This window comes from Stegodyphus dumicola, chromosome 3 (genome assembly GCF_044657685.1).
Source record: "Stegodyphus dumicola isolate Sdum_Otavi_A_Nest chromosome 3, ASM4465768v1".
NCBI classification, from domain to species: domain Eukaryota; kingdom Metazoa; phylum Arthropoda; class Arachnida; order Araneae; family Eresidae; genus Stegodyphus; species Stegodyphus dumicola.
In genome coordinates this window covers 95,946,204-95,957,997 of record NC_140770.1, presented here as the reverse complement: position 1 = coordinate 95,957,997, position 11,794 = coordinate 95,946,204, and the positions used below count along the sequence as shown (strand labels likewise).

Below are 11,794 nucleotides of genomic sequence, written 5' to 3'. Positions count from 1 at the left end.
AATACTATATGCATATGTAAAATAATGAGCTTTAAATCACTGTTTTTATAAATAAGAATGATAAAATTTAGAACTGTAGCGCCAAAAATTACTAATTCATTTTCAGCCCTTCGTGACTTTTTAAATATTGTGTTATAGAGAAAAATATAGGTTGGGATGGTGGAGGAACTTTATGAGGTCTGCGTAAAATATGTACGTTGTTAAATGCTTTGAAAGTGCTTTTATTTAATTCAGTCATTCAAAAATGTCCCTATCAAAATTTAATATATGCAGAGTAACTTAAATGTACAGAAGTAGTACAACAAAGTAACAGAAATAGCAATTTCCCTGCATACTCTGGTAAGAACATCTCCTGAATCAATAAATTGAAGGAAAAATATCTGATGTGTACACCACATGACTTCCTTGTACGGAATATTAAATTATAAGCATTTTTCTTGCATTTTATTTAAACTTATTAGATTGAATTTACTTCGCTGACAGCGCATAAACCTCAATAGAATAAATGCATCCTTTAAAATTCACTTTGTTTACCATAGCGACACTCTGGCGCTAGGTTTACTTAACAGTATTATATTTCGTTCATATTATAACTCAGAATGCACAAAATGTATATCATTTAAAGAATTATCGTTGCCACATGTTCTATTCAAATACTTTAATAAAGCTAGAAGAATGTATAAAAGAAATTAAGTAAACAAAACAAAAAAGAAACAGTTTTTCGCAGACGATTGAGTATTTCTCATTCAATTAATTCAGTTCTCACTTCGCGACAAGGCAAAAATACATAAAAACTCAAAACATATATATTAAAAATTACGAAGTAAATCTTAAACACTTATTTCCTCGAAAAAATTCCAGAAAGGAGTAAGCATGATTTAATTCGCAATAATAAATGAATACGTTATCTTTGTTGTTGCGAAGCTAAGTTTCTCTAGATTGGCAAAAAATGCACTAGTCTCCTGTTTCAAATGTAAACATCAATGTCCGCCATTAAAAACAGGCTTAGCGGCAATTAAACAACTTTAAAATTTCTGATAATTCTAAAAATATTGCACACAGATTTACTTAGGCATAAAATCCTTAACCGGAAGATAGAAACAACATAATTCAATCATATTTAAAGCAAAAAATGTACAATTTACAAACATATAAGAGTAAAGAAACTGAGATCACTGAGCCGGGTAATAGAGTGGATATATATATAAATATATTTATGTACGTTTGGTGCGGCCGATTGCAACCAAAATACGAGGTGCACATCTACATGTTATAGCAGTCCTATATACAAAATTTCAACGTTCTGAGGCTACTCGTTTTTGAGTTATGCGAGATACGTACGTACGTACGTACGCACGTACGTACATACGTTCGTACAGACGCCACGAAAAATTCTCTTCAGAATTAATTTTAAAGCAGTTTTATAATTTTTTTGAAGGAAAAGAGTATTTTATTCTGTCCTTGCGTACAGATATCACGCAAAAACATCGTTAAATTGCATTCGATAGCGGTCAAAATGGATATTTTCGTTGAAATATGCTGCCTAAAACTTTTCGCGATTACAATACTTCCTTTTTACTTCGTACAAGGAAGTAAAAAGTGATGACTGCAAGAAATGTTTTTTAAATGAATAGAAACAGGATAATGAATTACAAGAAAAGTGTGATATAAATTTACTTATTATATTGAATAGATTACTGCCTTCTATGCTGTAAAACTAGCCATCAGCGACCGAGCGGTAAAGTCGTTAAACTCTGGTAGTTTAGCCCGTGGTTCCCATCCCGGCGAACGGGCTGTTTGCATGCGCGTATTCTTGAATTTATCCATACGTAACGTGTATATGAGCCTGTTTCCCTTAGAGAGTCGTCCACAAAAGCATCCATCCCCTTAGAGAGGGCCGTATTCTATCGTAAAACACTGATGAACATTTATTTTTTATTCATAGGCAGCAGGAACCTGAGAAACACTTGTACATAAATTCCAACAGATGTACCGGGAGACTCACGGTTTTCTATCGTATCTCTCGATCTTCCGGTAGATCATCCAGTCTCCCGGATTTTAATTTTTAGCCTTTACTAAGAAAGAATTTACCAGCATTAAAAAAAAATTTACTGAAATTAAAATTGTCCAATTTTTATTCTTTACAGTAATAAATCTCATTTCGCACAATATTACGGGAGCTAAATATTAATTTTATTCTCATCATATTTAAAAGTTGTTGTTATCTCATTTGTCTGACATATTCTGAGCAAACCCATGAATCCTGGCAAAGAGTGCAATTTTTGCGTCTGTCGTTTGGCATGAGCCTTGAGTTCCACAGTACAGGCAACATGTCTTCTGCCCAAATTCCACCCCAGGTTTGACAGACCACGACAGAGGAACGGTCCGAGGATCTCCCTCTCTTCTTTCCTTACTACAACCTTCCGAAACGACTTTTGACTCTCTGTATATTTAAAGTATCCCCATGCCGCCAAGACATATTTACAGCATCCATGCTTTGTCCGAGATTTGAACCTGGGCCCTTTAATATGGTAGTCAGAGACATGAACCGCTATCCTGTTGGTAGATTATGTTTAAAAGTATTGCGGTAAATAAAGCTTTCCTTTTCTACTTAGCATTTTTTCAGCATAAAAGTATAAGAAACTTACAAAATGAACATAAAATTTAAAGTATCTAGTTAAATATTAATCAAAGATTTAATTAATAATTTAGTTATTGGTTTGCTCAGTAGTTAAATATTAATATATTTGGGTCCAAATCATATTATGAGTAATTAAATAACCTAAATCATGCATTATAAAATGGTTTTTAATCAGTTTGGATTGCTATTGAAATCGCGCCGTCACGCAGCCCGAAAACCTTCCAGTTTGGGGCCCGAGAACCTCATAGATATGATATTTAAGGGCTGTCAGTTACGCATTTACATAGTTTTTAATTTATTTTTTTCATGAAATGGTAAAACGGCTCTTTGTCTAACAACGGGAATTGTGGTTACAAATATCACTTTTACTTAAAGAGGACAGCTTCTCACCGTTCAATTAAAACCCAAACAAAGTAAAAAATCTGAAAGCTTTTTGAGATTTTATATTACGTCCAAAGGGGCGATTTTTTTAACGTTTTGTGTGTTACATTTATTTATGAAATATCATGTTCTTCGCACTTAAACCATAAAATTCAATTCAACAGCAATATCGCAAAATAATTTAAAAAGAGGATATCTTTAGAATTTACACAGTTTTGCGTGTTGGAGATCGAAATGTTTTTTTTCTCCGTACAGTGTTGCCATTGGTCGCTTTGAAATCCTTGAGTTTGTTAATAAAAAATTCGCTACAGTTTTACAGAATATGAAATAGGTAATAAAACAAATTCCAAGTTTGGGCTTCAAGATGCCCATATCCGAGTGAAGGACTACGTTATTCAAAATTTGATGTCTCTAGGTGCCGTTGTTTTTTCACAGTGCGAGAAACATAAACACATTCATGCAGATTCTTCATTATTTAATTTCTTCAGATATAATACAGGGCTCTAAAATTTGGTAGCAACAATTTGAAAAGTTAAACGCCGTTTATAGTGAACCGAAGCAGTTAATAGCCCTACTGGGCTAACGCACTTTTGGCTAAATATAGACAGTCATTCCATAGACCACCCGTAAATTTATAAGTATACTTTCATGAAACCTACATAGTTGTCTGGAATAAAGCTGTAATAATTCCAAATACAGTTATTGAAATGATAAATTCTACATGAATAAGGGATTTATATAAAATTAATTAATGTTAAATAATAAAATATAGAATCTATAAATAGCATTATTCGTAACTAAATTAAAATAGATTGTTTCTCTAATCTGTGAAAGACGTACACAGATTTTAAAATTGCACAAACATTCGTTTGTCATGAAATCATGCAGAAAAATAATCCTTCAACAAATTAAGCAAAACACAAATATTTCAGTATATTACCGTTTATACTATATAAATACAAAGTAATTGTCGGTAGTTTTTAACATGGCAATGAAGGATAACGTTTTGATCATGTTGGGATACATTCAAATAGATTTTCTGTGCAATAACAGACGCTATGAAGACAGTGTATTAAGGGAAACGTGAAAGCAAGATTTAAAATGATGTTTGGAAAGAAGTCTTAAAACTTCTTTGTAAATAACATCTTTCATTTCAGAGCTTTAATTAACAACATTTTTAGCTTCAAAATTTCAATGAAATAAATTTTATAGTAATTTCGATTTATTATCATAAATATAAGTAGCCTGCACTTTCGTCTAAACGAGTTTCTCACTTTGCGTCCTCGAAGCCTGCCAATGTGGTCCACATAGACTCCAAAATAGACAAGAATATGAAATTTTAATTAACTGAGTTTACCACATATATAAGGTATTTCTTCCGCCTTCTTCGCATGCCTCCGTGCGGAAGGGGGTCTACACGCGTAATTGAGAGGTCCGTGGTTCAACTCCCGGCGAAGGCGTTGCATATTTTTCATTTCTCCTGCTTCCAAAAAATACCTAATGTCTCCACAGTGGCGCCCGAACTTAAAGGGTTTTGAATGATGTTTTTCCCTACCTAGGATTTGGCGATTGGCTCCTCTAAAAACCACAGTCGCCCTTTAAAGGGGGGAATATATATGGTATTTCTCCCGCCTTCTTAGCATACCTTCGTGATATAGTGGTCTGCACGCTCAGCGCGTAACTGAGAGGTCCGAGGTTCGATTCCTGGCGAAGGCGTTGCATATTGTTCATCTTTCCTACTTTCAAAATGCCTAATGTCTCTACACACTATAGCTGAAAATCTCAGTTTTGAAATTGACATAGTAATCATCTGTTACTTTTTCTCCCAAGACAGCCATTTCGTAAAACTTACTACCAGTTGCCCCTATCTATGGACTTCACATTCTTATTTTAACAACAAAAGAAGAATACAATCGCCATAGAATTGCTGCACGTTTGGTGCCGCTGGTGCCAAAAGTGCCCAGTGGTATTTCTGATGGAATCATCAGATGGAATTATCATTATTGTGCTTTTAAAAACAAAATATAGTTAATTATACAGTTGTGCTTAAAAATTACGATTCCGTTTGCTTCAACATCTTATTAAGAAATGGTTTTTATCATAAATTCAAATAAAAACATTTGTACTGAAATCGACTTAATGGATGCGCTAATCAAGATAAACTTACCAACATGCAGAGCTGTGCCTATATATTTCTTCGCTTGAGGCAAAAAGGTAAATACGGGACCGTATAAAATCAAATTAAGTATAGCTGTATACTTTATATTCAAAAACAAAGTTCATTACACTAACTCATTTTATAAATCTTCTAATATCTTTAATGTAGCTTTATATATTCATAAAAATAACACACGTAAATTATTTATAATTGTTTAATTAAAAAGTACCTTTTATGATAAATATTAAATATATAATATATTAAATATTATCATAATATAATAAATTAAATATTAATATAATATATTAAAATATTATTATTAAAATAATAATAATGTAATATATTTAAACAGAAGAGAAACACGCCAAAGAGAAACATTAAACTAGCAAAGCAACAACTTGTGTTTGGCTTAAATTTTGTCAAGAACTCAATCCATTTCAAGGGCAAACAAGTACAGGTCCCTCTTCATCAGGAGAAAAGAAATTTACAAGACTGCAGATTTTTTTGGATGACACATAATTGTTGATTTTTTTTAGGTATTAATGAAGTTGAAATCTATAATAATCTTTTTAAAAATCTGCTCAGTTATTTAATATCATGTTCTATAGAGAAAATAGTAATGGATAAAAGTATTTTGAAATAACCATGAGAAAAGTTTGCGCAATTTCTTTTATTATTTTCAGTTTTTCTGAAACTTTCTTTCAGTATAATACTCGTAATTGGCAACTTTAAGTGCAAACCCTGAATTCGGGTATGATTGAACTCAGCTGTATTTCTGAATCATGTTAAAAAAAAATCTTATACTGCTAATTTTTAAATCTTATTTTTAAAACAGCTTACTTTTAAAATTTTGATATTCTGATGGAATATTTAAAAAGCAGGGATTTTCAGGTCGGAGAAATTCCCTCAGGGGAAATTTATAATTTTTAGAGAAATAATGCAGTCAACCTTCTATTTATATGTTACGTAATTAGTTTTAGTATATAAATATAAAATACTACTTCATTTAAGTTTTGGTATTCATCAATATTTTCCATACCGTCTCTTGTTTTATTTATAAAACGTATTAAAAATAATCTAAATTTAAATAAATTTATATGTATTTTTCGAGTTGAGTTTCGAGGGTGTAATGATCGTCTAGCAATGATGAAAAGGATGTAAAGGTTAAAAACGTTTGACAACCACTGATCTAGAACATTCATATGATACAAAATATTAATTTAAAAAATTATTGTATTTTTTGCAATAATTAAAAAGATAAATTTTAATGTTTGATGTTATTAGCCCCAAAAGAGCTATTTGTATCAAAATACGCTTTTGCGTTGTTTCGCTTTAATACGTTAATTCATTTTTCATTGGATTCCGTTGCCATTCCGCGTCCACAGCAGATACTTGTGTCTTATTTTATATGCATACTTAAGTAATTTAAATACTGACTGTCAATTTCGCTTACATTTCTCACGAGCTTGAGCTACATTTTTTTTCATTGAAAATCATTGAAATACCTTAGTAATTCGTGTTTTCTATCTAATGCTTTCTGATAGCTTTCGAGTATGCATATAGTATCGTAATAATTTAGTAGCTTTAGTTAGATTTATTAGACAAGCTTGAACAACTTTAGTTAGATGTCCTATTTCTATAGACAGAGATTTTATTGCACAATTTCTCTTACAGACATAAGGTTTTATGGCAACGCCTCTTTTTTCACCGCCTTAAACTGACCAAGAGATAAATGTGACAGATTTCATTAAAGAAGATAAATGCTTTTCTTCTTATTCAAAAGATGCAGTGAGAGATCCGAGTAAATGGAAACTTGAGAAGGTTCAGTGGAACATTTCTTGATATTCTTTTTTTTTTTTTTTTCTGTTTAGTGTAACAAAAAATGTAATAAATAAACTATAATCTTAAGGATATTTTACTCTCATTTATTCAAGCTGAATGAAAAGACATTTGTTTATCTTATTTACATGCTACCAACCATAAGATCCCTCTTTCGTTTTTAGTTGAAAGACGAGTTTCGTTTTTTAGCGCAATGGCTTGTCAAGGTCTACCGCTAGAGGACGCTTTTCAGAAATAAAGCTGAAACTGCTATTTTTTGACACAGCGGGGACTAAAAATGTTGCCGAAAACATGTGAAAAGAGGTAAGCAAGTTAAATATGTTAAAGATAAGTAATGAGAAAGAAAATTGTATAACGCCTAAATTTCAGTATGTGATATGCGATCGGGATTTTTAAAATGCATTGTTTTCTTCGCGTATTGTTTGTTCTGCTGTTGAATGGCTTTGATCATCGTAATTCCACGAATTTAGTGACTGTGTCAAGAGTAAGTTGCCAGCCGGCAATCTGCTTTCCTGCGAAATGGAGTTGTTCATTAAAAAAAATCATATCTCAGAAGTATTTTTTAAAACTTTCGTAGACGTGAAACTTGTCTTTAACCGATAAATGCGTGTTAGAAATGCTTTCATTTTCTTGAGTGTATGTAACTTAAAATTATTTAACTGCTTTACTGATGGACTCTATACATTTTAGTGAATTAATTATTTATTACAAAATAATTAAACTATCTGTAAATAAATGAAATTTTTTTTTAAATTATAAATTACATTTTTATTAAAAATGCCACGACAAGAAACTGCAAAACATTATCGAACATTCAAACGATTAAGTAGCCAAGACGCATTAATTGTGACTTTTGAAATATCGTTTACCATTTATACTAAAATGCAAAAATGCTAATGAAAAGTTATCAATTTGGCACGCGTTTAATATCATAAACAGTATTTATATATAAAAAATTACTTGTGTATAAATAAGAAAGTAATGAAAGGGGACAATCGTGAATTGCATGCCTGGCTACGTTTTGCATAATGTTTCTTAACTACAAACGTTCCCATATTAAAATTTGAATTTCATCTTAATTAATTATTGAGATGTAAATGTGGTTGCGAAGAAATGCATTCTGTGTTTTTCATAGAAGTTCTTATTTTCATTTATTACCTCTAAACTAACATGTATTTTATGTTTTTTAATTCTCAGTTAACGTTTCTATAGTTACTTAGTTTTGATATGTTTCCTTTCGTTTAGCATGTGAAACTGTTTTAAAGTCATAATTCCTTTCAGCGAGTTCTGTTGTTTTCCTTCTTCCCCCCCCTTCTTATCTGGGACGGAGGAGGGGACTATTGTGGTTATTATTTGAAACTTTTTATTGTAAGTTATAGACTAGCATACCAAAAAATTATTAGCCATACTTTTAAAAAAATCATAAAAATAATTAAAATTTGGTCTTCGCATTGAGATTTAAAGCTACCATGTGAAACTATATATTTAATGTAGGTGAATTTGGTTAATACCTAAGACCCACAAGCGCCGTGCGCAGACAAACCAATGTGATAAATACACAGCGATGTCTTCAATAATTAAATCCGCTCTTCGTTAAATCACTACAGGAGACTTCATATAGCGAAGATTTTCAATAAAATAATATTTTCCTACCGTTCCTCTTTGCCATTTTCAAGAGCTCATTTTAAAAGTTTCAGTTTTTCAAGCATTAATTCTTAAACTAATTCTCTTATTGTATCTGCTTATCTTAAAACTGCTTCAGCTGTAGAGTTATTAGATCATTAAAAGAATTTATCTTAAAAGTAGGAAACATGAAAAATGAGCCATGCCCTCGCCGGGACTCAAACATGAACTTCTCGAATACGCGCCGGCTGTGCTACCGTTATACCACGAAGGCATGCAGAAAGAAAATAGAAAATATCTTATATAGTTTTAAACTGAAATTTACATGTTAAGATCAGATTGCAGTTTCTTTTTAGGCTCATAATTTTTGTATTTATCTATTTTTAGTTATTTATTTATTTTTTAATTTTGGGAATTGTCATAGTAAACTTGTCTAAGTATTCGACTCTAAACTGAAGTTTACAAATTGAAAATTTTTTAGCAACTAAACTTCGAACTTCATTTCTTCCAAATAAAGTACTTAGGCTCATTTGGCTACGTGTTGGAATTATTATTTATATAACAGAGTTCAAATTTTTGCATCAGTTTGTAGAGACATTAGAGGCGGGAGAAATACCTTATATACTTCTGCTTTTAAAGGATGACTAGGGTTTTTTAGGGAAACCAATCGCGAAATCCTGGGTGTGGAGAATCCTTAGCCAACACCCCTTTAGTTCGAACGCTACTGTAGAAACATTAGGTAGTTTTTGGAAGCAGACGAGATGAAAAATTAGCAACCGCCTTCACCGGGGATCGAATCGCGGACCTCTGGAATACCTGCTCAGTTTCCTGATAACTACACCACGAAGGCACGCTAGGAAGGCGGGAGAAATACCTTATAAGTTTCAGACTGGAAGCAAAGAGAAATTCGGGGGGCATTCATATTATTGGCGTAGTTGGCATCTAAGACAAAACAGTTAATCAAGGAACAAAAAACGATAAACAGAAAACAACATTTGCTACTTACTATACTTGATCGTGAGGTAATTTCAGCTTTCATAGGGTATTTAAACAGGCGTTTTCTGCACCATTTGAGTAAGAAGCGAGCTTAGAAATAATGTAATGATATCTAGCTCTACTAACCCCAACCATGGCTGTAATCTTTATCCCAAATATTTATTTTTATTATTCTCAAGCATAAAAGGCATCGACTTCTGTTTTCCCTTCACAGAATTAATATTTGATTTTAAAAAAATCAAGAACGACACTTTTCTAATATATTTGTATTTAAATTGTAAACACCTGTGTTTCTGTGTGACTTTCTATCTTGTTAATGAATCCTTCAATGTTATATATTAAATCTATTGTTTATTTAGTTATAATAGCCACGAAAATTAACGTTTCTGGTTTTGTTACGAATTGACACTCTTAACTGAGGCGTAGAGCTATAGATCTTTTCATGAAAAGCTGCATTTAAACATTTGTATAATTCTTTGCGTAACAATCTTTGTTTCCATATTTTTATGTGCATTAAGATGATACTGAGGACATGAAAAAAAATTAATGGAATAATGTATGTTAAATAATACGGTGATACATATAAAATTCTAATATTTCTCTCAAGCCGCTAAGGGGGATAAGACTGGCATTCTTAGATCACTCATAGGCCACAAAGAATGACGAAACCAAGAATTAAAATAAGACTCGTTGTTGTAAAGGTGTAATTAAAAACTTCTTTTGTTAATTAATTGAAAAGGAGTGTTTCATTTTTGTTACTGACATTACTGTAATTAGAAATTTTCATTTTTAAGTGGCAATTTAAGCGCACTCATGCGTGTAATCTATTATTTTATGATTATTAGTGATGTTTGCAACAAATCAAGCTGTTTCAATAACTTTTGATTAGCATGTCTGCAAAACAAAAACTATTAAATGAAGAAATAGGATTAAAATTTAGTGAAGCTGCTGGTGACATTATGTCGCAAAAAGGCCGCATTAAGCCCCTACAGGATCTCAGGCAAAATTTAAAGCTTAAACTGGCATCTTATTTATATAAATTGTTTCTAATGAAATCTTGAATCATCTTGCTTAAAATTTTTATTAATAATACAAAAACAAATACTAACATATGAAAAAAATCTGAAAACCCTCAGATTTTACATTTTGCCCAAAAGGGCGTTTTTCTCATTTGCATACACATGCACGTTTCCAGAGACTTTGGGCTAAAAGTATTTAAATACAGCCTGGCTTTAGAATTTCCGATAGACAGTCTGGCGATCTGGAGACAAAAATGTTCTTTTCCGTACAGTGTTCCATTGTTTGCTTTGAAATCGTCTAGTTTGTTTATCAAAAATTCATTAAAGTTTTGCAAAATCTGAAATCCACAATAAAATGTTTAAAAACAGCACATCCTTAGACTTTCCGATGGACAGTCTTGCGCGCTGGAGACAAAAGTGTCTTTCCCGTACAGTTTTGCCATTGCTCGCTTTGAAATCATTGAGTTTTTAATCAAAAATTCGTTCTAATTTTGAAATTTATGGAATACACAACAAAACAGTATCGAAATAAAAATTTCCGGCTTCCAGGTATCCGTATTCGGGTGGAGGCCTACGTTTTCCAAAATTTGATGGCTCTAGGATCGTTGTTCTTTTCACAGCGCAACAAACATGCATACATTCATGCAAATTCATCATCATTTAATTTCTTTAAATATAATACAGGGCGATAATATTCGGGGACAACAATCCGAAAAATGATTCAGACTTTTAGAGTGATTCAACGCAAAATCCCGTTTTGATACCAGTAGCCCTTCTGGGCTTACGCTTCTTTGGGCTAATAATAACAATTATGTAACAAAAGAGTTTAATGAAAAATATGTAGCCTCAATCAGTAATGAGACGTTAGAAAATTTCACTTTTCATTGAATTTTGTTTTGGGATTTTTCATTTTAAAAAATTTCTTAAATAATATTTTCGAAATTTAATCCCTCGAGAATATATTTTTAAGCGATGTATAAGAATATATATTAATTAACCAGTTATTATGAGTTGAACCTTTACTTTAACTTCTTCCTTCCGTAATCCTCACCAGAATGCAAATTAGTTGTTGTGTACTTAAGCCGAGAGTTTTAATGTTTTAGAGCTTCTGGCAACCTTTTCTGTTACTTACTATTG

At 31.8% G+C, this 11,794-nt stretch overlaps 1 protein-coding gene across 2 annotated transcripts in view; it reads left to right on the top strand.

Moving 5' to 3' along the window:
* The first annotated feature begins 7,185 nt into the window (after nucleotides 1–7,185).
* Nucleotides 7,186–11,794, top strand: part of LOC118179848 (major facilitator superfamily domain-containing protein 6-like) — a 33,282-nt gene continuing 28,673 nt past the window's right edge. For both annotated transcript variants that reach the window (XM_085813101.1, XM_085813104.1), the window contains exon 1: nucleotides 7,186–7,322. The gene's annotated coding sequence lies outside the window, so the exon portion shown is untranslated. The remainder of the gene's footprint in view (nucleotides 7,323–11,794) is intronic.